We start from the raw sequence: 27,156 nt of genomic DNA, 5'->3' as shown, positions 1-27,156 counted from the left end.
CCACCGCATCTTGCAAGGGGGTTGGGTGATGGGGCAGAAAGGCACAGAGGTGGAACTATTTTAGTCAATAGGGGCCAAGTACGACCAAAGCATTATCTGTGTTGTTAGCACAAACTCACAAAAAGAAAGTTATAGCTGCAACCACTGCCAAGTAAAAAATGCTCAAAAAACAGCATGTATATAAAAAGGAAGAACCCTGGCCAGGTGGAAGATTCCATATGGGTTCAAACTCATGGATTCTAGCCCTTCGGGAACTTCTTTAAAATCTCGTGTTTCACTGTTTTTCCCAAGCAGTAAAGGATTGAATGCATTCTTGTAAAATATTAATCATGCGTGTCTTGGGCACTGAGTCAAAAAGGAAAAGGGAAGAGAAGATAAGCCAAGGATACTAGAGTATAAGGTGCTCAGGACCAGCTCTTGTCTGACAATGCTGTAGAAACATTAACCGCTGGCCCTGGGACTCAAAGGAAGCTCCAAGAACCAACACAGCCCCCTGCCTCCCACTGACGTTCCTGACCTTCAACTGAGGAAGGGAAGGCATCGTGGCATAGGTTATTAGAGCACAGCATTGCGTCTAAATCCCAGCTCTGCCACCTCTAATCCCTGTGATCTTGGGCAAGCTACTTAAACTCCCTGATCATCACTTCTCTCAACTATAAAACTAAGGAAAGAATAATCATACCTCTGAAGGTTGTTCAGAGCACTCCTGTGAGCCAGGCACAGTTTGAGGTATCAGGAATACAGTGTTGAGTAAACCATACAAGGCCACTGATCTCAAGGAGCTTGCATTCTGGGTTGGGAGATAAAATAATAAACAATTAAATGAATAACGTAATTTTATACGTATGGGAAAAGGCTCTGAAGAAACACATCATAGGATGACAAGATAAAAAACTGACTAGATGGAAGAATGACAGAGTTGTCAGAGAGAAACCTCAGTCTCAGTAGAAATGGCATTTGAACAAGGAGAAGGAGTAAGATGCACAAAATAAAAGGATAGAGCCTTCCAGGCATAGCGATCAGCAAGAACAAAGGTCCCAAGACAGAAATGAGCTCAGGATGTTCAAGGAACATGAGGAAGCCCAGTGTAACTGAAGGACAGTGAACAGTGAGCAGTAAGGGTAGACACCTACTAGACAGTTAACTGGAGTCAAGTAATAAGGTAATTCATGAACGGAGCTTGGGGTACAGAGCTGGAAATATAAATGTGGGAGTAACTTAACACAATTTTCTGCAAAGCACCCACCACAGTGCCTGAACATTATGATTATGGATAACCAATCTCTCCATTCCCACTTTTCCAAATAAGTAAATTGATATTTGCATTAGGGAGACTGTCAGCAAAATAGAAAAAAAGAAGGAAGACAGGTAGCATTGGATTCGCTCAGGGAAAACAAAGACGTTTTATGTTGAGTGCCAACTTCTACAAAATAGTAGGAGCTTCCTGCTGTTCTGAGTTGAGCAGGATTCTGAGGCCAGCTACGGCCTGTGTAACAATGTGTCTCATTACTTGCAAAATATATAAATGTAACAGATTTCCAAGGCTTTGGAATTGGCAGTTCTTGTTCACTATAGGTTTTAAAATTTTTTAATTTTGGTAATTATTTCTCAGAATAATAATGTGAATTAGATACCATCACTATCCCTATTTTATAGTTAAGAAATTTGAGGCTCAGAGAGAATAACTTATTTGCCCAAAGTGACCAGCCTTCCAATAGTTAAAACTGAGAACCAAATTTGGGTGTCTCTAACTCCTAAGACCATATTCCTACCTACTGTCATATACATGTGTAATTTTGCTAAACACGCTCCTTATTTGCATTCCCCCAACTGCACTTTAAGGGTCCTCCCAATGGGGCCTGGCTCCAGGATGGAATATCTTGTACCGTCATCACTCTAGCTCCGGCATGTTCTTTGGTTTCTAAATTCTCACGTCTCATTCGGAAGGAAAGCATCCAGGCACAATTCTTTCCTGTATTGATGTTGGTGGAAAACATCTTATTCGTTAAAATGCCAAACCCTATTTGATTTAGTGATTTGGTCATCTTATAAGCAAGCTGACAATTTTAGCAATGTCAGAATTCCAAATTATTTTAGCAATCACCTACCTATTATTCATCACCTATCCTATTTTTCAGCTGACAGGCGTCTCATCTAGCTGTATTTAGAAACACACACATAGGGACTTCCCTGGTGACACACTGGTTAAGAATCCACCTGCCAATGCAGGGGACATGGGTTTGATCCCTGGTCCGGGAAGATCCCACATGCTGTGGAGCAACTAAGCCCGTGTGCCACAACTACTGAGCCTGCTCTCTAGAGCCCACGAGCCACAACTACTGAGCCCGCGTGCTGCAACAACTGGAGGCTGCGCGCCTAGAGCCTGTGCTCTGCAACGAGAAGCCACCGCAATGAGAAGCCCGCGCACCACAACAAAGAGTAGCCCCCGCTCGTCACAACTAGAGAAAGTCTGCGCGCAGCAATGAAGACCCAATGCAGCCAAATAATAATAATAATAATTAATTAATTAATTAAAAAACACATACCTACACTAGCAAATTAAGTTAGTGCCACTGTTGTTATTGTTACCTCACCCACACAACAACATATTCATATACTTTGACTAAAGAATAGGAATTTTTTGGAGCTTAGTCCTAAGGAATAGGAATTTTATTATAATAGGATTCCAAGGCAATAAGAAGTAAAAACTCTTGTACAGCTTACAGACTTACCACGACATAGGCAGAAAAGCCAAAATATATTTAACCCTGAATTGCTTTGTCCTTTCCCTCCACCCCATGCTTTCTTTCCCTCCCATCTATTTTCTACGAGAGGGCCTCATAACAGGAGAATAGCATGCCATATACTACCTTGATTTGATTCCAGCAAACTAACCAGAATTTGAATTTTTATTAGCAAGAGCCATAGGCAAGAGCAATAATACACTATATCTATCACAGTGTTTAGTTTTATTCATGAACCCATGCTGGGTTAAGAAAAAAAGAAGAAAAGCTAACTTGAAAGCATTATTGAAAGATGGTTAACTCTCTAGCCACAAATGAGAATCACAAGCTACTTTGATGTGTGAGAATTTTTAGTGCCTAAATTTAAAGAAAGGACATCTATGATACAAGTTTAACCATTTAAAAAATTCCAATAATATATTTCTTTTGCATCTCGAAAAACCAGTAATTACCTAAGGGAATAAATAAATTAGAACTCAGCCTCAGAAATTAAGCCTTAAATGCAAAGCATACGAACAATGTTCCTCCCTCATCATATGGTTCAGTGGCAAAATGCCAGCTCTAATATGTTCAGTACGGGAAATATAACTCTTCATATTGTCATTTTCTCACAGTCATCACTCCACAAGGACTTTAGGCATTAACCAAACTGCACACACATCTTCACCTCAAAAATTCAACTAAGTATAAATCAGAGCATTACTCAATGTATAAACTATGTGGCACATGACTGCAAAGACTGTGATTGCACAAAAACTTGTGCCAATACTTGATTTGAAACTAACCTTGACAATGACCTAAAATCGCTAACCTTCGAACTCTAACCAATCTGTCACTTATATAGTGCATGCCATGGTCTACTTTCACACGACATTTGAGAATTATTATTCGGTATGTATAATTCTTAAAGGTTGTATGAAAATAGGCCATGGAATATACTGTGTAAGTTTCAAAAGAAAATGGAAATTACTAAGGAGAAAAGTGAGTGGATTAAAATGTGTGATTTTTCATAACAATGGTCCAAAGATATGGGAAAGGTGGAAAGTTGACACCACGTACTTCGTGTGGCTTTTAACTTATAAATTTATTACATCTGATATTATTTATTAAAATACTTGTATTTACCAATCTGAATACATTTAAACAGTCTTCAAACCTAAATGCTGGAACATCACAATTTTCTCTTCTCTCTCTTACCAAACTGACATGTCTCCATCAATAACTACTTGGAAAAATATTCAAGGCAATCTCAAAAAGAATTACTGTGCTTCATTATGCAAAACAAAAACGCAGCTTTTAAAAAGTACTCTGTCTGACATTCAGTTCTGTATGCTGCTACAGCAGGTCAAAAGCCATTAGCCACCTACTGAAAATTCATACTAGGAAATAATATGTCCTTCAAAATTATTTCACATACAGTAATCTCAAAGTAAAATGGGTGAGGTTATATTCTAAATGTTTAAAAATGTGATGCCTCAAAAAGAAATATACTCACCATGTCAGAAATTAATGTGAACATAGATTTAATAATGGTCATATAATTTAGAACACTCACCTTAGATAAACAAAGTACTGTGTCTGCTATGAGAGAAATGACTACATAAAATAACCAACCACCTCAACACTGTATGGTTATTATACTCTCCTTTTCCAATAAAAGTAACAGACTCAATATGATTCCTCGGACACTTAGGATATTCTCACTATTCAACAGTCTTCTGGGGACTGACCCAACAGTCCTCTTGTATCTTTAAGACATTCTACAAATCTATTTGGGCAGAAGAAGCAAAACAGGAGCCCCTGTCCTACTGGACATTAAAAAGAATTCACAAGTCTATGTTATTTAACATTTTGAAACTTGGCACTGAAGTCTATGGTTTTCTATGGTTTTTCTGCTAATAGATTCTATTAGCAATTATTAGCTAATTGGCCACTTGGCACTTTGTACAACCAGGTACGGAGCTAAGTGCTTGACACATCTTAATGCATTTAATCCTCATAACAACTTTATGATGTAGATAATATCCTATTGCCATCTTACAAGTAAGGAAACCAAGGCACCAAGAGGTTAAGTAATTTGCTCATAGTTATACAGATAGCAGGTGGCTACTTCTCAATGAGGGAGACATAGTTTATAGAATGTGAGGTCCCAAATAGGATGAGGAAACCAAGGGAAAGAAACTGAAAAAGGCAAAAGTACAAGGGGAGTCAATGATAGGATGGAGAAATGCTTTCTCTTTCACTATTTTCTCTAATCTTAGCTGGCTGACTATGGTGCTTAATAAACAAAAATAAAAAGGTAACTTAATCGTAACCCAGTTTTCAAGAGCAAAGGTGACTCCTACTTAAAACCTAGGAAGCTCAAATTTTCTTGCCTTACTTAAAAGATGGATTTCTGCTGTGTGGAACTGCAAACACCCAATCTCACTGCCCAAGCTCTGAGATAACATCTGGTGGATAAATACACATTTTGGTGCCATGTCAGATTTATATTCACAGGCTGTAGGGGCAGAGATGGGTCTATAAGAGCCCTAGACTATTCACCTATAAACCTGGTTCCTAACATGGATCCAGGGCAACTCCTGATGACTGATCTCCTGAAGGGTCAGTGGGGTAACAGACGATTAGTTCTAGAGGTTCCACCTCTCATGGACTTCAGCCAACCTAAACCTATTTATAGAAATCTTGAACTGGCTCCCCAATATAGTGCCACTGTCTCTTCCAGGGGCCCTATTCCAAAATCTATCATCAGATCACAGGAGTTTTTTGTTGACACCATTGGGTATTTGGATTTTGTTTGATTATGTAATAAAAAGACATTTCTCCCTTAAAAACAATACTGCAGGCCTCTAAATCTCCAAGTATAAATTAAACAAAATAACTCCTGGTTAATAAAATATGAATTCAAACAAAATGCTTCTGTTGAAATGGAGTATCTAAAATATTTCTGAAAAAAATTCACTAATCCCGCTGATAATAAGGTTGGAAAAGATTCCCTTTTCCACACCCAACCCAAAGGAAATTGAATCCCTGCTTTAACTGGAGACTGTTGCTATTTGTCTTATGGGTAAAGGCCAAATTATGCGTATTTTTGGGACTTCGGTCAAGAATCAAGGTCAGTCACCAGATTTTCTCCCGTATCAACAACATAGCGGCAGCATGAATACAGATGTTCCTTATCCCTTTCACCATGATTTTTCAAACTCAGTTTTCCTTCTCAGAGCAGCTAAGATTTCTTCGTTTGTCAAAAGGATAGCCATTAAGAAAATTACTTAGCTAATAAACAAGGAAATTAGCTAGCAGGCCTGATACAAAACAGATAGTAGCAACACTAACAGTAATTTGTACACACAAAGTAAGGCAGCAAGAGTGGCTCTGATAAGCACTCTGAAACTGCAAGTGGTACTCAAAAAACTGAGTGTCACTAGTACTAGGGGTCAGACAGCAGTTGTAAACTTTTCTCCTTGTCTCACTTGGTTCCCCCAAAAATCTCAATTAGTTCTGAGTTTTATCCAAGTATGTGAAGAGAAAGAAAGCAGCAGAAAGAAAGCAGCAGAAAAGAGGAAACAGGGAAAGTATCTGGGCAGGATAACTCTTCTCCCTCTCCAACCACTTTTCTGTATCTTCTTTTGTCAATGTTTGAAGGAACCAGCTAAACACTTGTTTAATTTTGAGAAAAGCTACATAACCTAAATAAACAACACAATGGAAATAGGACTTGTGAACCCCATGAAGGATGGTGCCAGATTTTGAAGCACATGATTATCAAGCAAAATGATAAGGGCAGAATGTTTATATTTACATTTTACGTGATCAATAGATATGTATTTTTAAAGCTAACAATCTTTAATTTTTTTTTTTTTTTTGCTTTTAACTTGTATACAATTGGGTTTCTATCCCCTACAGTAACTGATTATGGAATAAATAGTTGAAGAGTAAAAAAATATTATACATTCAATTTTTGGGTGGGGAAATTGTAAATTTTACTAAATTTCATATTTCATCAAAATGTCTTCAGTTCTCTACAAAAATTAAACTTTTCCTAAAAGTCTACATTGATATCTTCTCTCTGATTTTAAAACAGGAAGCTTCCCTGATTTAATCACTTCTTACAAAATGCTTGAAATGCTTTATTCAACCCTGGGTTGAATAATTCCTCCCTTCAGTTGGTCAGAAATGTATCTAAATCAATAAGAATCTACTTCTGCCAATTCATTCCAGGAAAACATTCATTTCCACCTGCCCAAATCACACCTCCGCTCCAGGCTGACCCTTCCTGACCTTCACTGAGATGATGTCTTGCCTCCCCCTCTCACCTCCATGTTACCCGGTCATCATAGGGCTGCATGACCCTCAATACACCAGAAATAGAAGAAAACCAGTAACAGTAATTCATGTTTAAATGATCATTTAAATTAGCTTTACAAAATAGAGTCTCAAGTGGTAACTGGCCAAGGATAAATAAACCACTTCATGTACATTCTGAATATGGGGAGATATATATATATATATATATATATATATATATATATATATATATATATATATATATATATATATATATATATATGTATAGCTGATTCACTTTGTTACAAAGCAGAAACACACCATTGTAAAGCAATTATACTCCAATAAAGATGCTTAAAAAAAAAGGAAACCAAAAAATAAATAAAATTAAAAAATAAATAAAAATGGGGAAAAAAAATTCAAAAGTATTAAATAAGTAATGAATTTTAGTTAAAGTTCCCCTAGAGATCAGTGAGTATATGAATATTTTTAATGAATTTTAAAAAAGAAAGAAATGGGTCTTTAAATTGTTAAGGCAGAAATTCTCAGGTAAATATAATACAACACATTCAATATGTTTCACATATTGCTGAATTTTTAAGTTTTAAGTTCAAAATGTAAAAATTATCTGCTCTAACTCTAATCACTTTACAAAATTGATAAATTAATTTTGTATATAAATCTAGGATAAAAGTGTTCCTATAATTACTTAATTCATCTAATATTTTCAAAATTCTTTTAAAATCTTTTACTAGTTCAGTTTTTTAAATGAGGAAGGATATTACTATATTACTTAAATAAAATGAGCTTTAAAATAAAACCACTACTTATGTACTTAATATATTGAAGTATATTAATATATATGTATATAACATACTTAAAATACTGCACTAACCAACTTTTTAAAAGATTTTCCAATAGTTTCACAATTTTTTAAATTTCCATTTACAAAAAGCTTTTGATTTAAGCATTAAAATCAGAAACACCTAGACACTTCATATATATTTAAATATGTATCTATGTGTTTTTTCTAGGAATTTTAAAAGCAAAGAAGCAGGTGTTCTAGAAAAAATTCACAAGTTCAGGTAAGTTACCTTAAATAATTTTAAGAGGAAGAAAGGAAAAATAGATCTAAGACATTATTTTAGTGTAGAAAGAAAAAAATGTATGTATTCTGTTCCTATGAGGATCAAGACTCCTAACCGACCATGATGCCAAAGGGGAGATTTTTTTTTAGAGACAAAAAAAATTATCTCCATGTTACTTGATTAAAGCTAAACTCGACTTGGCAGAACTCTTATCTGCTACTGGAGACTTTTGTGTTACCTTTTTTTATCTAAGATGGCTAAAGAAAGCATATTTCCTACTCACAATCAAACTATCAGCCAGTATGAGATTACCATAAGCCTCAAAAACTGTGAACCTGTATTCTGATTTGCACGAAGAATGAACCAATGGTAATTACGTGCTACAAATTCTTCACTTGACAAAATTATGGTTTGTAGAGCTCCTTTAGATAGGGAGCACCTCAAGTGTATTTAAAAGAGATTTCAAATTACTAAATTTGCCATAAAATTATGTTAGTATACTGCCCCCTTCCAACTCTTCATAATGCCAGTCAATGGCAAATGGGTGACCATGTATCATATTGTTTTTGAAAGCTTATGCAAGCCAAGAGATCTTAATAATCAATTGTTTGGTAAACAGATAAAAAGGCTTGTGCATTTGTCAGGTGTCTTTTATACAAATACATTCATTTCCTGGAACTTGGTAAATTCTTGAAAGTAACCTTATAGTCTCTTCACATGCCTTTTATCACTATTGAATTGGAGAGTAATTTATGACAATAAAGATTTCATTTACCTTTAATGTTTTTCTCAATGATTTTGGCATTACTTGTGCCACCTCCCATATGTTTTAACATAAACACAAACCCACATATATACACACATCAATGTTAACTTTGATATATCTGAAGTGAATTTCCTGAATTCCATAATACTATGTATAAATATAAACTATAACTCCAAAACAGCAAATGGTTGTAATCTTCATTCATGGAAAAAAGGGCCAGAGAGTTGCTCAAATACTTTGCTGTAAGAAATACTCAATAATCAATTTCTTATTATCTTCCTTATTAGGATGGGGAAAACTTCTCTCAATGTTTGCATATTGCTCAGTAAAAATGTCAACTGCTGCTGAGTTTCAGCAATACTTGGTTTAATGGAGCACACCCAAATGGAACTGTTCACTACAGCTACACTTTCCTTCGAGAGAAACGCCTAGCATATCCTAGATAAAACCCTAGAGACAAGTTATCTGGTTACGGATCATAAAACTGAATGCTTTACAACTAATTGACAGGGTAAGTTTTTCTCACCTGAGGTTGGAGGAAGGTAATTTACCTTATCTATCTTGTATTCAGAAACAAACCCCAAATAGAGTTAAGTAATCTATCTCAAAGGTTTCTGTTGGTTTTTTTGTTTGTTTGTTTTTTTCCTTGGTAATACTTGGCAAAATGTTGAAAACAGAAAAATCCACTGGGGAAAAAGCAGTTGCAAAAGAAACTACATACAGCCAGGTTAATGTCTTTAACACATAAATACATCTCACAAATAGAAAAAAGGAACACATCAGAGTAACCATGACATGAAGAAATACATATGCTAAAAAATCATATACAAATGCTCACCACCAATGCAAATTAAAATAAATGATTACAGTTCTCCACTTCTCAAATTGGTGTTAACAAAAGCCCTAATTCTGGGATGGGCAATGGGTGTTCTGATACAGACCACTAGAAAAGTATAAACCTGCACAGTCTTTCTGTGCAGGACAACTTGACACACATATATCAAACGCCTTTGAAAATGTTCATATCTTTTTACTTAATTTTTATCCTAGAGATTTATTCTTAAAAAATAAAGAGATAGGGAAAAGATTAATGTAAATGTTCATATCTTTTTACTTAATTTTTATCCTAGAGATTTATTCTTAAAAAATAGAGATAGGGAAAAGATTAATCTAAAAGTATTTTCATCATAGGGTCATTTATAATAGCAAAAAAAGAAGAATATTCTAAAATCCTAGTAATAGAGGATTGGTGCAGGCATAAAATCAAAGGAAATACAGCTACTTAGAAGGCAGCTGTGAAAGAATATTTAGGGATATGAGCAAATGTTACTATTTAATGCTCAGTGAAAAAATATGCAGGTTATAAAATAGAATAATCATTACAATCCTAATTTTATGTCTCCCAGTTTTGTGTCTCTGTTTGTTAATGTGTGTGCACATATGCATGGACAGAACAGTAGAACTGCTGGCACACAAACAAATGGTATCAGTGCCTATCTCTGTGTGGTAAAATAATGGGTAATTTTTTTTTTTTTTGGCTGCACCACATGGCTTGTGGAACCTCAGTTCCCCGACCAGGGATTGAACCCGGGCCACAGCAGCGAAAGCCCAGAATTCTAACCACTGGACCACCAGGGAACTCCCAATAATGGGTAATTTTTAAAATACGACAGAGCTTTTTTTTACATTAGCCAATATTCCATAATGAACAAATATAATTCAAGAAACAATGGGGGGAAAACATAGTTACTCACAAAAATAAAACTGTATAACCTCTTTTACAAGTGATACTCAGTTTCTGATAACTAGAATAACGCTGTTCAGAATAATGAAAATAATGTTCCTATAAGAGGCTTAAAATAGACTCTGTCCACAGAAATGAAGAGAGTGGCATCACTTCTCCGCCTGGCAAAAGCAGCCAACTGAAACAGCGTTAGGTAACCTAATACCACACTGTTTAGATAGGTTTTCCACACCACCACTTGGATTCCAGGATAAGAGTCAAATTATCCTCATAAGAACCAGAGGGTTAGATGAAGAAGCTACTGTCTGGGACTTCCCTGGCGGTCCAGTGGTTAAGACTCCATGCTTCCAACGCAGGGGGGCATGTGTTCAATCCCTGGTCAAGGCACTAAGATCCCACATGCCACGGGGGTGCAGCCAAAAAGATAAAAAAATAAATAAATAAAAATAAAATATTAAAAAAAAAGAAGCTACTGTCTTAGTAAAATAAGCATGAAGATGGCCATGAGATCCACCATGATCTTTGTACAGCTATAAAACGGGGATAATAGCACTAGCTATCCTAGAGGCAGTCTTTCAGGCAAATAACTGCTCATTTCTTGAGATCACATCAATATTGCTTTTATATCAACAACAAAAATTCGTGGCATATTTTATAATAACTAAGATACATTAGTTCCCATAATCTAGTATATCTATACTACATTTTTGATTGCCTGTATTTTAAAGGTTATATTTGCTACCTGTTCACTGAGCTTATAAGTAAGCTTACCGAGTTACAGTTAAGCTGATTATTTTGCACATGATGCTATAACTATAATTTCCTGAATAAACAAATATCAATCAACAAATATTTATTGAGCATCTTCCATGCTCCAAGAGTTATGTCAAGTACTGAAAGACAATATTTTTAAATATGGGCAAATCATTCCCCAGATCATATACAAGATAAGGAAAATGTGTTTTTCCCAAATTTAGTCTAATGATGACTACTGAATATTTATGAATATGAGTAGTTAGCTAACCCTTATATTTGTCTCATTAGTTTGTTCTCTAACTGGAAGCATTTTATTACTTTATATTACCATTTTAGTAAGCTTTGTTTTCTTTAGTGCAATAAAATATACATAACATAAATGTACCTTTTTAACCATTTTTAGGTGTACAGTTCAGTTGAATTAAATACATTCACACTGTCATGCAACCATCACCACCACCCATCTTCAGAACTTTTTCATCTTCTAAAACTAAAACTCTGTACCCATTAAACAACTTTCCCCATCCTCCACCCCCACCCACCCACCCTTGGCAACCACCATTTTATTTTCTATCTTTATGAAGTTGACCACTCCAGGTACCTCGTGTAAGCGGGATCATGCAATATTTGTCCTTTTGTGTCTGGCTTATTTCGCTTAGCACAATGTCTTCAAGATTCATCCATGTCGTAGCATGTGTCAGAATTTCATTCCTTCTTAATACTTAGTAATAGTTCACTGTCTGTATATACCACACTTTGTTTATCCATTCAACCGTGGATGGACATTTGGGTTATTTACACCTTTTGGCTTTTGTGAATATCGCTGCTATGAAAATTGGTGTACAAATACCCATTCAAGTACTTGCTTCCAAATTGTTTGAGAATATACCCAGAAGTATAGAAGTGGAATTGCTAGATAAGTTTTGCTTTTAAAAGTACCAACTTTCAATAAACGTGTTTCTTGAGTTTTTAAAAATCAATATCATCAAATTCAGTCTCTAGACTGAATTTTTAGCAGCAAAACAGCTGTTTTATTTCATTGTATGCTTCAAAGGCCCAAGTTAAAAATAAAAATACTTTTCATACCTATGACTTGAAGGTGAATCTCCCAATAATTCCAGTGTTAGCCAACTTCCCTCTAGCAAAGCGCATCGCCCTTCAGTAATGTCGTCTATAAATATTCTTCCTGTTTCCCCACACCTTCTAGCCTCTGCCCCTGAGTGTCAACCATCAGGGCACTTAACCACCAAACCATTATGTTCTTGTAGCTGATATGTTCCCCTCCAGCTATTCACACATTCTTATCTCGCACATCCTGATTAACACATACTTGTTTTAATAATGCCACCACAATGCTCTCAAGTTTTCTGTTAGAAGTTACTTAATTGGAAGAATTCCAGCCAAATGAAATAAAACAAAGCTGTATGTTTCAGATAAAATTATGAGCCTCTCTCAACACAATATCTGATTTCATACCATCATAAAAACCAGACGTAACACAGCCCATAATGCAGATATTATCATCTGTTACTCAGTCGTGTTACAAAAGAATTCCACCTTATTTTTTAAAATTCATATGAAGGATTCCACTCACACTAATATATGAGTAGTTTTTTAAAAGTATGTAAATATCAATAAGGCATTTCATTGCTGTTGTGAGTAGAGAAATCATCTATAGATGCAAAGCCACCATTTTTGAATCCCTAACTGTGAATTACTGACCACTTGAAAAGAGAAATGTAGTTCCTATCAAAAAGAAAAAGTTATTATGCCTTGCATGCAATCCATAACTTTATGACACCAGTGGCATGATGAAGTTATTAAAGTTTTTCTGACAAAGTAAAGACCATAATAACTCACTGCCACCTTCATCAAAGCTAGTGAGTTATGGAGTATATGAAGGGTAATTACCCTTTAAGTAAAGTATGTGGGCGGTTTCTTATTATAAATTTTTATCTTTAATACATAAATTTCCACATTTTGTTAACAATTTAGGCTGAATTATGTGATTAAATTATAAAAGAAAATTACTTCGTATCTGTTCATTTCTCATCTAAGACATCAAACATATGATTTCTGTTACTAGGGTCCAGTGATTTGTTTGAAGTCAATCAGAGCTGTGGAAGTACAAATTAACTGAAATAGGACTTACCTCAAGTATTTTTTTTTAATTTTTTATTTTATAGTGGAGTATAGCTGATTAACAATGTTGTGATAGTTTCAGGTGCACAGCAAACCCTCAAGTATTTTTATAGTGAGAAAGAGCAAAAGATTTTTCACAGATGTGATATAATTTTAGTTCTTAAACCAAAAGCTAATGTATCTATTTTGCCTACTGCCAATGATGATAGTAGCAACTATCTATATATAGTTATATCTATCTATCTATATATAGTTGAAATGTCTATATATATGTATCAGTTAATAAATCCTGATATATGCACTTACTATACATGCTAAATCATGACTTAGAGAATTCCAATTTCTTAGATGGGGAGCTACAAATAGATACTGGAAATACCCAGTATTTATGAGAATACCCAATATTAATATTTATCTATGTAAAGCCCGACATTTGCATTCATTCACTAAGGGACCCACACCTCTAAAATTGCTACTGGCCCCCATCCATATCATGAAATATGGATTTCCTTGATGAGAGTTGCACAACAGTTTCCTTCCAGGAGAAAAGCTGATTGGGGTCTTGTCAGAGCTGATGTTAGACACTTGTACCATAAAGTGGCATATTTTCAATATCTTTTTCTGACCGTAGGAAGTGTGTCCCAAATGTGGACCATTCCCAGAACACAAAAACTCCAAGTAGCACAGGAGAGTGTTAGATATATTTAGAACCTGCCTGGACATATGCCCAAGTTACAAGAGTTCTGTGGATCTGACAGGGCCTAGACATGGTAACCTGAATTACATCTATCCCTCTGCTGCCAGTTCCCAACCCCTATTGAAATAGGTTGAAAAATGTGGATTGTACCACTACTTTGAGGAGGATAAGAAAAATGTTAAAGATGAAGCATTTCTCCTTGGCCTTTACACCAGCATAATGATTTCTAAACTAAGGGAAGATTTTAAATGAAATTCAGATCATTATAATTCAAGAGTGGTGAGGAACAGCCTTAATTTACAAATCTCAGATGCTGCCAGAGGCACTGCCTTCTTCTCATTGTACTGTAAGGGTCAAATGTATCCTGTGGGAATTACCATTGTTATTACTAATTATAATCACACGTTGCTTGGTAGCTTTCCTTTATATAATTTTTGACACAGAAACTGTTACGATATATTCTTGACCTTTACACTATGCATCAAAAGAGTAATAATTTACTTATTCCTGTTCAGAGTAAATTATTGACTTGCTACTGACTATGCTCAGAATGAGGATTAATGAAACACGATTTAAAATCGTAAAGAATTTGGAGCCCAGTTCCTCCTAACCCTCAACTTTAAGCCAAAAATCCAGAACGTGTCTAAATTAAAACGAACATTTTAATTTCTATATGTTTAGAAACTTCTATATGTTTTTGGTACATATCTACATTTTCTCCATAAATGATTCAGAATTTAATTCCTAGAAATCTGCTGGTTTGTAATCTTTCCCTTCAATGTTCAGAAGTTCATAAAGCTGACAAAAATAACATAAGAAAGACTCAGAAACTATCAATAGCAACAATTTAGAAAATAAGACTAAGTAGAGACTGAGAAAAATTGTTTCCAATATTAATAAGAGCTTACATTTACAGATTACTAACTAAATGCTAACCACTTTTCAAAGTACTTTTACAGGTATTTACTCATTCAATGCTTACAAAAAAACCCTGTAACATGGGTAATATCAAGTTAGCCATTTTGTAGATGAGGAAACCAAAGCACATGGAGTTTAAGTAACGTGTCCCAAGTCAGACCTCCTCTAAGTGAATGGAACTCAGCTGGCTCCAGAACCAACAGGCTTAATCATGACATAAAAACTCCCTCCTTTAACAGTTGCAGTGAGAGATTTATTCTTGTTTTTTCCATTTCAATTCTTTCTCTGAAAATTAATGTTTGGTGTACACTTGACACAAGAATGTAAAGTAAGTTTATAAAATGTAACTTTTCTTTTATTATAATTTTGCTAACGTATTCTACAGATTCTATTAATTACTACAAATAACTTCATATAAATGATCCAAATATAAGAGATTATAGACTTTGAAATTCATCACCTTTGGCTCAATCTGAAATGAAGTGGACATGTTTAAAAATAAATTATTTAGTGCATATATAACCATTAGAATGAATGGTTTTAACATGTAAATACCATAGTGAGAATTCCCAATGCCATACCCCCATCTCCATTTGCTTTCAAAGTTCTAGAACCAAATTTTCAACTAGGCAAGACATCTCCTGAATGCTTTAGGGCACCTCATGTTCAATACTTTTATCACTTCCCCAAGCTTACACTTTCTAAAGATATTCCTGCCTTATTTAATAACATGGCTTAATCCACTCAGAAAGAAACGTATACTTTCTTTGACCAAGTTCTGTCCTTCAACCTCAATGCAATCATTCAGTCACAAAATTCCACCAATTCTGTCTCTGAAATATCTCCTCATCTATCACCTCCCTTCATTCCTCTATTCACTGCTCTGGTTCTTAGCCCCATCTTCCCACACCCACGATCCTATAACGATAGCAGCTTCTAACAGGTTGCCTTATCCTCTGGTTTGTTCCTTAAGTTCCCCACATATCTAGCAGAATTATCTTTTAAAACACAATTTTTTAGAAGCTTTTAACAGTTTCCAGTTGTTTATCACAAAGGTTCCAAACTTTAAAGTACGTTAGGGCTTGTTAAAACAAACACAGATTGCTGGGGGGATATCTCCAACTTTCCAATTCAATAGGACTGGGAGGGGGCTCAAGAATCGGCATTTCCTACAAGTTCCTAAGTGGTGCTAATGCTACTGAGCCAGAGAACACACTTTAGCTTCTCAACTGATGTTGTGCATTAAAATTACTTGGGGAAGTTGTATAAAATACCCTGCCACACCCCAAACCAATTATCAATACATACAGGCACAGGTTTGGTTTTTTCTTTTCAATCCTCCAGGTAATTATGGTTTGCAGACAGTATTATATACTCAAAATTTGCTAAGAGGGTAGGTAAGTGTTCTCACCACACATGAAAAATGGTAACCAAATGTGGTGGCGGATATGCTAATTAACTTGACAGTGGTAATGATTTCACAACGTATACATACAGGAAAACATCAAGTTATAGACCTTAAACATACAATTTTTATTTGTCAATTATACCTCAATAAAGCTGAAATAAAGCCAGATTTAACCAGGTGTCTTCTATTTTCATTTTCTAAATCTGGCAGGCCTACCCACATTTTCAATTCAAACTGGGCCCTACAAAATGTGTAACCAATCCTGATCATGACAACAGATTTAAATATTCATTTCATAAGGCAAATGGATGAACTGAGTAATAAATGTCATCGGCTAAGATTATACTGAATGAAAAACTTTCTTGCTTTTTATTTGAGCATCATCCTTCCCTGCCCTCACACCCCCCACACAAACACACCCTGATGTACAACTTTCCTGCCAAGTCTCCATCTGCGAGGTGTAAAAATGGTACTGCCAACTAGGAAATAAAAACTTGGAAATGGAGACCCATTAGAGTTTCAGATACAACCAAACAATATGATGAGAATAACAGAAAGAAAGAAAACTTAAAAAAGAAACATTTTTCACAAGAGCACAATTTCTTAAAAATAAGAGTTAAGTGGAAAAAAGAAGCCAATGTGTTGCCTGTGCCAATATCACCAGTAAAATATAAAATCAGAGACAGAGAGCAAGCGCTGGGCAATACAGAACTTAATTGATTCTGCCTTTTCTCCTACCTGAAATTTAAAAACCTAATATTGACTTTGGAAATATTTCTAAACCCTGTGATGCTATTTTCATTTTTAAATATTATGTGTGAAAGGTTTGCATCCACTTCTCAATAAATATAGATGTTTTTCCTTCAAGTGTCTTGCTAAAATAAGGGCTGGATTTTTTTTCTTTCTTCTTTATAGCTTTCAATCATATATATTATTTGGGTCTACTTCAAACTCATTGTGCAATAAAGGATTTCAAAATCTTCTCTCCTTCCTCAGGGGGAATAAAGAACGGTAAAACAAACAAGGAAAATGACTTTATATAATATCCTTTCCTTTCAGATCCTGGTTCCTTGCTACGAACTTCATGCCAGAGGTTCTGCTTTACTGTGCTTCAGATATGGACAAGATGAAAGAAGCTCTTATATCCATAAGGAGCAAGTTCACCTTTGGTATAAATGTTGGAGAACAGTGAAGAATGATTTAATCTTTGAAGAAAATATAATGTCCTCTGAAAGAGTTCAGGTTTGAAATTCTCCAAATGTTTAGCTCTTAAGAATGTCAATTTCACAAGCAAGCTATAACAGCAATCTGTCCTTCATCAGTTCAATGCTTAAGGCTTAAAGCAAGTATACTAGAGCAGACTAGGTAGCAGACAAGAGCATGGACATGGGCAACAGACTGCATGGCTTCAGAGCCCAGCTCAGCCACTTATGAACTCTATGACCTTCAGCAAGTTTCTTAGACTCTTGGTACCTCGCCCACATAAGGTGGATGATAATAACAGCGTCTATTTAATACAGTTGTTGTAAGCATTAAAAGGTACAGTTCGTAGAACAATGCCTAGTCCACCAAAGCACCACAAAAGTATTGTTATTACATTAGTATTAAAAACATTTCTGGGTTCAATCTATGAATGCAAGACCCACTATATAATAGCTACCCATCTCACTTATTTTTCCTGGCATACATAATGGAGACCAAGATTTTAAAGAAAACCGTTATTTTGTCTTTTATTTCCTATCAAGAGTCGGTGCTTGCAGAAAGCTAAAACTATTTTACAAATACCTGGTTGAGAGGCTTCGTAATGTACGGGGCGGGGTGCCCAAGACATGGATTAAAGTCCTGGTTCACAGTTAAGCTGTGACTGTACTTTAGCATTTACTGCTTTTCTCATCTGTAAAATGAGAAGGGACCCATTGAATTTCTAATATTTCTTGCACACCTAGAATTCTGATTTTGTAACCTTTAACATTAATGTCAAACTTGTCAAAAAGGAATTTGGTGAACTCCTACTTTATAAGTATAAAAGGGCCTTCCCGGGGCAGTTTTTCTTGAAATTTTCATTCCCTACACTCTCATACTACAAAATTTACCATCCTATGCTGTACATACTTCCCACCCCTCCAAAGCCAGACAGTAAAATAATTCCAATGTTAAACGGCCAGAAAAACAAGAATGAAGAATTAGCAAAAGTGTCCATTACTAGCAGAGCCTGGCAGAAAAATTAATAATACCTATTAGTGTGGTATGCAATGTTTTTATGCATATTAATGAATATTACAGTATCCTAAATTCACATTTTTGGAGCTGGTAAAGACCTCAGAGTGGTGTTTCTCAATCTGGGCAAGTTTACCCCCCAGGAGACATGTGGTAATGTCTGAAGTCATTTTTGGCTATCACAACTAGGTGAGTGCACTGGCACCAAATGAGTAGAAGCCAGAGAAGCTGCTAAACATCCTCCACTGCAAAGGACAGACCCCACAACAAAGAATTCCCTAATTCAAAATGTTTAAAGTGCTGATGTTGAGAATGAAGCACTGTACCACATTCTACTCAACTTTCAAACATCCCATGAGCCACACAGATGATAAACTTGTTTATGATTACCTAAGCCTAGAATCTAATTCCATTTTGCATACAAACACAGAGAATTTTTTGCACGGTTTTAAAACTTCTATGTTTAGAAATGAAATTGTGTAAATCAAGAGAAGATGGTTATTTTGTTTGATTTGGAACTTCTCCAAGAGTTGCTCATCATTCTGGAAAAACAACCAACACCACCACCATTCGCAGTATTTGAGTGGCCAATGCGACAAAAATCAATCGGCATTCGAGCCTTCACATACACTGTTATTCTACGTATAGGCACAAGCTTCTGAATAATTCATTATGTCTTCCCATGTAATCATAACTAAACATTTACATATTAGAACACATATTTTACTGTAAAGCACTTGATTTGTATTGCTCTTTTATGTTAGTTAGAGATTTTATATATAAATATTTTTTTAACTATGCATGTAGGCAGGTTATATTATATATGAATTTCATTTCATGGTAGTAAAGAGGGTACTACAAAACATATGCTATAAAGAAGAGGCAATGGATCCAATAGAGTTGGGAATCTTTGCTTTACAGATTACTTCATTCAATTCCTTCACTTTATGTTAGTCAAGCTGGAGGCCCAGAGAGGAGCCCAGGGTCTTCTGATGGCAGGTTCAGGGGGTTTCCACAACAGGTCATTCTCTTCTATCCTGATCTTAGATCCATGCTGTCAATACATCTGAGTTCTAGGGACTGCTCCATTCAAGTTCACACAAAATATTCCTTCCAAACACACAAACCTGACCTGTACAGCATCAATACATAAAATATTACCATGGGAACCATGACAAGGGCAAACTGAGGAAATTGTCATCGCCAACCCATAGGAAAGCTAAGCTTCATTCATTGGGTTGTTTGTCTATGCCATTTTCCATGTAAAAACAAAATGAAGAAAAATGAGAATGACTCATTTCAGAGGTTTCTAATTTGGCAAGATTAAATTACCACAGGTCTAGAATTTCCTCTGGAACAAAATGCCACAGACCAGGCTTTTGAAGGAAACAAAAACAACAATCTACTTGAGCAGTCCCATAACTCACTGTATCCATTCACATGGGGTCTGGTTTTCTTTGCACTCTAAATGCCTGGGAGACCAAATGCCTGTTTTGATTACTCTGACTCCTTAATATGATTTTTGGTAATATAACAATCTCCTTCCTGAAACCTTAATTTTCCCTCTTGTTTACTTGTGATGCAAACACTAATTGAGTGTTTCTTGTTTAAAACACTGTACAGAATGCTCTAGGGAATTATAAAGTAGAGGACAAACTGTCTGCCTTTGACAACGTTACCACCTAAAAAAGGAGACAACAAATATAAACATATAAACACAAGTAGAGGGTAAAATCAAGGAGATGTCAGAAGAGCAATATGCAAGTATTAAAGGGGAAGACAAATCAAATCTTAAAAAACAACAACAAAACCCATGTGGGAAGCTGAGTAGCTGAAAGGCAATCCTCCCAAGTCTTCTTTTTAATTTTCTGTGATACAGGTTCTCTCCTTTGAACTTGTTCTATCTAGTGGGGGGTCCAAGAGGTACTCCTGGATACTTCATCACATCTTCTTGTGTAATTGTAACTAAGCATTTACATAATGCAATATTATTTTGTTATAAACTCCTTGATTTGTATTGCCCTTCTATATTACAGTGGGGTATATATATATGTTTAAATATATATATATTTATATTTCTATTAAGTATTATGTATATATATTTAAGCAGATACCCAGTCTGCTTACCCCAAGATGGCATGATGCCGTTCAAATGTTAAGTCACAATTAACACAGTTCTGCCTGCAGAATAAATGACTGCAGGTCTTTCAAGGTCAGATAAAAATTTGGCAGATGACCTTGCATTTACAGCACCACAGAAGAAATAAACAGAACCATCCCATATTAATCTCTAATCTAGTAAAACAGCTTTTCTCCTTCTCTTTTATTTTCATCTCTAAAAATGGAGAAAGATAACTTCAATGACCTCTATTTTGTAGGGGAAATAAGAGGTTAAACCAACATCCTCTCCATTTCTCAGAGAAAATTAAAGAGACCTCCACATGGTAAACAGGGCCCTGGGAATGAACAGCAACACCCTTGTTCCTCACATATTCAAATATAAATCTCTTACCTCTCAGCTGAAAACCTATCTTCCTAACGTGCATTTTACCCACAGATTTCTTCTGGGAAGAAAAAGCCAAATCTGGGCTAATTTTTAAATTCGCTAGTAGAATCAAATTTCTCACCCTTACTCACACACTTAAGTCAGTATTTTCAGAAACCCTCACTTAAAGACTTGATTTTTGTCCAACTAACGTTTTATTCATTCAACTAAAATTTACAGAACATTTGCTATGTTCCAGGCACTGTTCTAAAAATCCGAGCCCAATGAAGCTTCGATTCTAGTAGGAACAAGCAATAAAGGGAAAAATTTTTAAGTAAATTATATAATATGTTAGACAATAACAAGTTCTATGGGGGGAAAATGAGAGCAGGGTAAAGGGATCAAGAATTAGAAGTGAAGGTTTACTAATTTAAATAGAGTAGTCAAGGTAGGTCTCTGAAAAAGTAACTTGAACAGTCTCCAATTTATACAAAATTCCCTTTCTCTCTAGATTAATAAGTCAGTTAACATGTTGCTTCATTTTTTCCATTTTCATATTACTATTTTTATTGTTACATTTCGATTTTGAAAAAGATCCATTTCAATTAGGTTGATGCTCCACGTAAAGAAAAAGACTTTACAATATAAGCAACCCTTCGCGCTTCCCCCACAAAATTTTCTACATACCCACAAAAACAAAATAGAAAATATGAGGGAGGAAGAGGGAAACAGTGCCCATACACAAAATTTTTTAAATAAATAAACAAATAAAGCAAACGAACAAATATAACCCTCATAAGAAATGTGTGGGATACAAAGAAAAACAGCAAAATTTTTGCTGAGAACTATAAATGCAGTTATGCACCAAGGGGAAATACATATTGTTACCCAGTATGAGAAGACTAGATACTGTAAAAATGTTATTTCTCCCAAAAATTATTGCTAAGTTTAACGCAGCTCCATTAAAAATATCAAGGTAGGGGCTTCCCTGGTGGCGCAGTGGTTGGGAGTCCGCCTGCCGATGCAGGGGACACGGGTTCGTGCCCCGGTCCGGGAAGATCCCACATGCCGCGGAGTGGCTGGGCCTGTGAGCCATGGCCGCTGGGCCTGCGCGTCCGGAGCCTGTGCTCCGCAACGGGAGAGGCCACAGCAGTGAGAGGCCCACATACCGCAAAAAAAAAAAATCAAGGTAGACTAGAACAATACAAATGTAGCTGAACTGTGGTTCTTAAACATGGACACATATAAGACTCCATCACGGAGTTTTCTCGGAATACACATGCCTGTGTCCCACCTTAGACTTACCTGTAATTTGCAAAGACTACGTATATTTTGCCAAAGCTTCCCAGATAATTCTGATACACAACACTAGTTAAGAATAAATGATCAGGAATACTAAATGTAAGGAAAGTTAACTAAAAGAAAAAGGATAGGAAGTATAACTTACCAGTCATTACAACCCATGTTCAAGCTACAAAAATAACATCAATGCAGTAGTTGAAGAATAGACAGATACATCAATGCAGAAGAATAAACTTATAAACTTTCCAGGAAGGCTCTATATTCACATATGATAAAAGTCACAGACCAATGGGGAAGAAACAGGCTGTTGTCTAAATTGTTTTAAGAAAAGTGGGGAGGGGATCAAACTTCAATTATACCTCCCACTACAAAGACCTATGCACACACACACAGACTCACACAACCAGGTGTATGAAAAACTAAGTGGGATGGAGGGTCAAAGATACAGGCCTTAAAGAAATGACTGAAAAAGAAAAAAATAAGAAGATTAGGTCATTTTCCTTCCTTTTAAGATCACTTAAAAGGAAGGAAAAGGGGCAACAGACAAGGGCCCACAAATTAGATTAGAATACAAATGGTGAGTAAACAGATGAGAGATTACAAAACAGTAAGCAGAGTATGATTCTATTCTATATTATCAACTCACCGATTTGTAAGGATATATACTCATATGTTAACAGTAATTGACTCTGATTTTCTTCCCTCTTAGTTTATGTTCAGTTTCTTAATGTCATGCAATGAATTTGTATCACATTTTAATTTTTTTAAATGGTAATTTTTTCAAAGCTATTTAATTTGTTCACTGATTTTTTTTTCATATAATGGCAATTTTAGCACATAATACGGGAAGCTTAAACTCTTCACGAGTTTTTAAGTGTTTTGTTCATCTTAAAAAGTGTTTTCTGCTAATTATTGCTTTGCTATTTCTTATTAATTTTCAGCCTGATGAAAATTCCTGCTCTAACAGATCATAATTTTTTTAAGCTGGAATAACTAAATGTCCAACCACAACAGTAAGTTATGACAACTGAGTATTCAATGAAAAGGACATATTGGGGCAAACCAAATTTCTACAATAGAGGATAACTGAGTTTCACACAGAGAGGACCTGGTAAATAGCTGTTCAATAAATGAGCCAGACTAGGACTGTTGACCAGCTTAAGAGTCCTACCATAAGAGATTAGCAGGAACAACCTGAAAGTCCAACAACAGAATTCTTGCAGCATTTTTTTTCTACAAAATGTATGCATGCTCTTTAAGATAAATCCAAAGCTACAAAACAGAAAGGACATTTACCATCTGATCAGATTACAGACTAGATTTAAAACATTTCTATTTGACCCAGAATTAGCAAGATATTTTTAAAAAGGAAAAAGTGTTTGCAAGAAGTTCTAAGTGACATTATGTTAAGTGAAATAAGCCAGTTACCAAAAGACAAATACTGTCTGATTCCATTTATATGAGGTATCTAAAGTAGTCAAATTCATACAAACATAAAATAGAATAGTAGTTACCAGGGGCAGTGGGAGGAGGAAGTGGGAAGTTGTTGTCTACTGGGTAAGAATTTCAGTTTCGCAAGATTAAAAAGTTTGGGAGATCCGTTGTATAATCACTACTGAACTATACACTTAAAAAAGGTTAAGATGGTAAGTTTTGTGACGTGTTTTTTTACTACAACTAAAAGTAGATACAAATTCTTAAAGTAAAATAAAATGCTTCATATTACACCAAATTACCAATACTAAAGACCAGAGCATGGTGTCATATTGACAGCCTTGTTTTAATTTTTTTTTTCAGGCCAAATTCCATTCAACTAAATTATTTAGAGTCTCATAAAAGTGGCATTTAAATCAGCAGGGAATAAATAATTATTCAATTAATGATGCTGAACTGACTTGTAAAATCTATGTAAAATATATACATTTAGAAATTTATAACTTACATAAAATTTAATCTCAGAATTAAAGATGTGAAATTATAAAATGTGAAATAAAATGACTAGACTAAAAATATAGGTAAAGAATATCTAACCTTTGAGAATATTTTTATAAAAATAAAAATGAAAATAAATGTATTGAATTGAACTTACCTTCAATAACTGAAATAACTGAAATAATTACCTTCAATAACTGAAATACATAAAAATGAAAGATCTTATCTTTTTAAAAAAAAAAACTCAAAAAACCCACCACTACAAAACCAGAAGGCAAAAAGCAGAAAAAAAATAATCTGCAAAATACCTGGCAATGGGTTGATAACCTTAATATACAAATATTGTGTCAATATATAAAGAACAAATAATAGATATAAATGTAGAATTCACAAAAGAACAAATAAAAAATTTTTAAATGGCCAATGAGCACATGAAAAACTCTATAACCTCAACAGTAATTATAGAAATAATAAGAGCAAAAGCTACAGACTACTTCTCTGTGTTACACATTATACATCCAGTCTTTCATTTTATCTCCTGCAAATGTTCGAGGTACAAAGAAAAAATTTCCCCTATTTTCCAGTTGAGAAAACTGAGTCAAAAATAGGTCACATTCCAGTCTCACTTCAGAGTTACTGTGTTAATCACCACACCAAAACGCCTCCATAAACAAAAGGGAAAAAAAGATCCCCTCTCTACTCTATCAAACGGCATCTAGGGCAGGCCTCCGTAAAAGGTTCTCAAGTCAAATGCCCTGCTGTTGTTTTTATTCAGCCTTCAAGCTAAGAATGAATGGTTTTCACATTTTTCAATTGTTGGGAAAAAATTAAAAGAAGAATAATATTTTGTGACACATGAAAATTGTATGAAGTTTAAATTTCAACGTCCATAAATAAAGTTTTATGTATTGTCTATGGCTGCTTCCGTGCTGTAATAACAGGGCTAAGTAGTTGCTACAGAGACTGTATGTGGCCTGCAAAGCCTAAAATATTTACCCTACTGGCACTTTATAGGAAATGTTGTCTGATTCCTGATGTGGGATGTGGTAAACTGGGCTCTCTTCTATATGCTGACTGTAAATGGCAATCAAATACAACACAAAGCAAGAACTTCATAGCTTCATACTTGTTAACCCAGCAGTTTTAGTTTATCACAAAGAAATGTAAAATTCACAGAAATTTTAATGTAAAACATATTGTTGCAGCAAAATGAACCCAGGAAGTCTGATTCTACACCCTAAGCTCAGGGCCAAGACCAGGGTGAAGTCTACACTTAAACACTGACACCAAAGGGAATAAAACAGCTTTTCATGTTTTATCAAGTAACACCCATTAAAACTGGTATTCCTGAAGTTCTATTACTCTGAACTATCAAACTACACCTTAAAATGATTACTACCAAGTTATGTAACATATTTATTTTACAAGACTTTTTTTTTTTTAAGGTTTTTGTTTGTTTGTTTTTTGCGGTATGCAGGCGTCTCACTGTTGTGGCCTCTCCCGTTGCGGAGCACAGGCTCCGGACGCGCAGGCTCAGTGGCCACGGCTCACGGGCCCAGCCTCTCCGCGGCATGTGGGCTCTTCCCGGACCGGGGCACGAACCCATGTCCCCTGCATAGGCAGGTGGACTCCCAACCACTGCACCACCAGGGAAGCCCAAGACTTTTTTTTAGGTTGAACCATATGAAACTACAGATATTCAAAGGTTTATAATACATTAATATCATGAAATCAAAAGGCAGATGCAGATTAAACAAAATCCATCCTGGGTATGGATGAGCCCAAAATTGAGGTTACTTTCAGCAAAATGACATATCTGTCACATAAATTAATGTAACTACTTGAATTTTTATTGGTTGTATAGTTTTGTTGGCATTTAATTTGTAAATTTGCATTATTTTATAACGACTTAAGTGCTATAAACTGACGTTTATTCTGCATTGGAATGTATTTATGTAACATTATGACAAACATAATTAAGTCAAACTGGAAGTAAGGGAGGATGTTTTTCTTGGAAAAGGAACTACATATTTCCAAATTTGAGGACACTGTGTGTATCTCGTGAACTTCATAAGCATCCTAGCACATAATTTTCAGAAAAAATAAATCAATCTATTTCTGCTCTATCTTATAAACTTGGTGTTGATGGGCAACGGCAGAGCACAACCATCAGGATGAGGGGGATGGCAACAAAGACCATTTTCACAAGCCTTCACATTCAAAACAAAGCGCTTCACCTCTGTGCCTCAGTTTTCTCTTCTGTAAAACAGGGATAATGGTTTACACTGCAGGGTTATAGAAAGCAACAGAGGTACTCTAGGTAAAGTACATAACGTATAATAATAAATATACCTAATATTTACTGAGCAGTTAACCAAGTAGTAGGCATTTTGTATGCATTTTTTATGCATATAACATTTTATACACATCACCTCAAAGAATAATTAGAACCACCACACTCCATGAAAATCCCTTGTTTTAAAGAAGATAAAGCCAAGGCACTGAGACAGTCAGTCATTTGCCCAAGGTCACATAGCTAGTAAGAGGCAGAGCCAAGACTTGCCCGTAATGTCTAACACTAGGAAGCTGGTTTCCTTCTCCTCCATACAAAACTACCTCAATAAATGGAAGCAATTATTATGATATTGCTGTCCACAGTTTACCAGAATG

At 35.3% G+C, this 27,156-nt stretch overlaps 1 protein-coding gene across 14 annotated transcripts in view; it reads right to left on the bottom strand.

Moving 5' to 3' along the window:
* PAM (peptidylglycine alpha-amidating monooxygenase) overlaps window positions 1-27,156 on the bottom strand; it is a 280,663-nt gene that overhangs the window by 238,911 nt on the left and 14,596 nt on the right. For 12 of the 14 annotated variants that reach the window (XM_079916801.1, XM_079916795.1, XM_079916804.1 and 9 more), the window contains exon 2: window positions 683-790. The exons of the other annotated variants lie outside the window; for them this stretch is intronic. The gene's annotated coding sequence lies outside the window, so the exon portion shown is untranslated. The remainder of the gene's footprint in view (window positions 1-682; window positions 791-27,156) is intronic. 14 annotated transcript variants of the gene reach the window in all.

Source organism: Stenella coeruleoalba (assembly GCF_951394435.1).
Source record: "Stenella coeruleoalba genome assembly, chromosome: 3".
In the NCBI taxonomy this organism is placed as follows: domain Eukaryota; kingdom Metazoa; phylum Chordata; class Mammalia; order Artiodactyla; family Delphinidae; genus Stenella; species Stenella coeruleoalba.
This window is presented reverse-complemented; position numbering and strand designations above follow the sequence as displayed.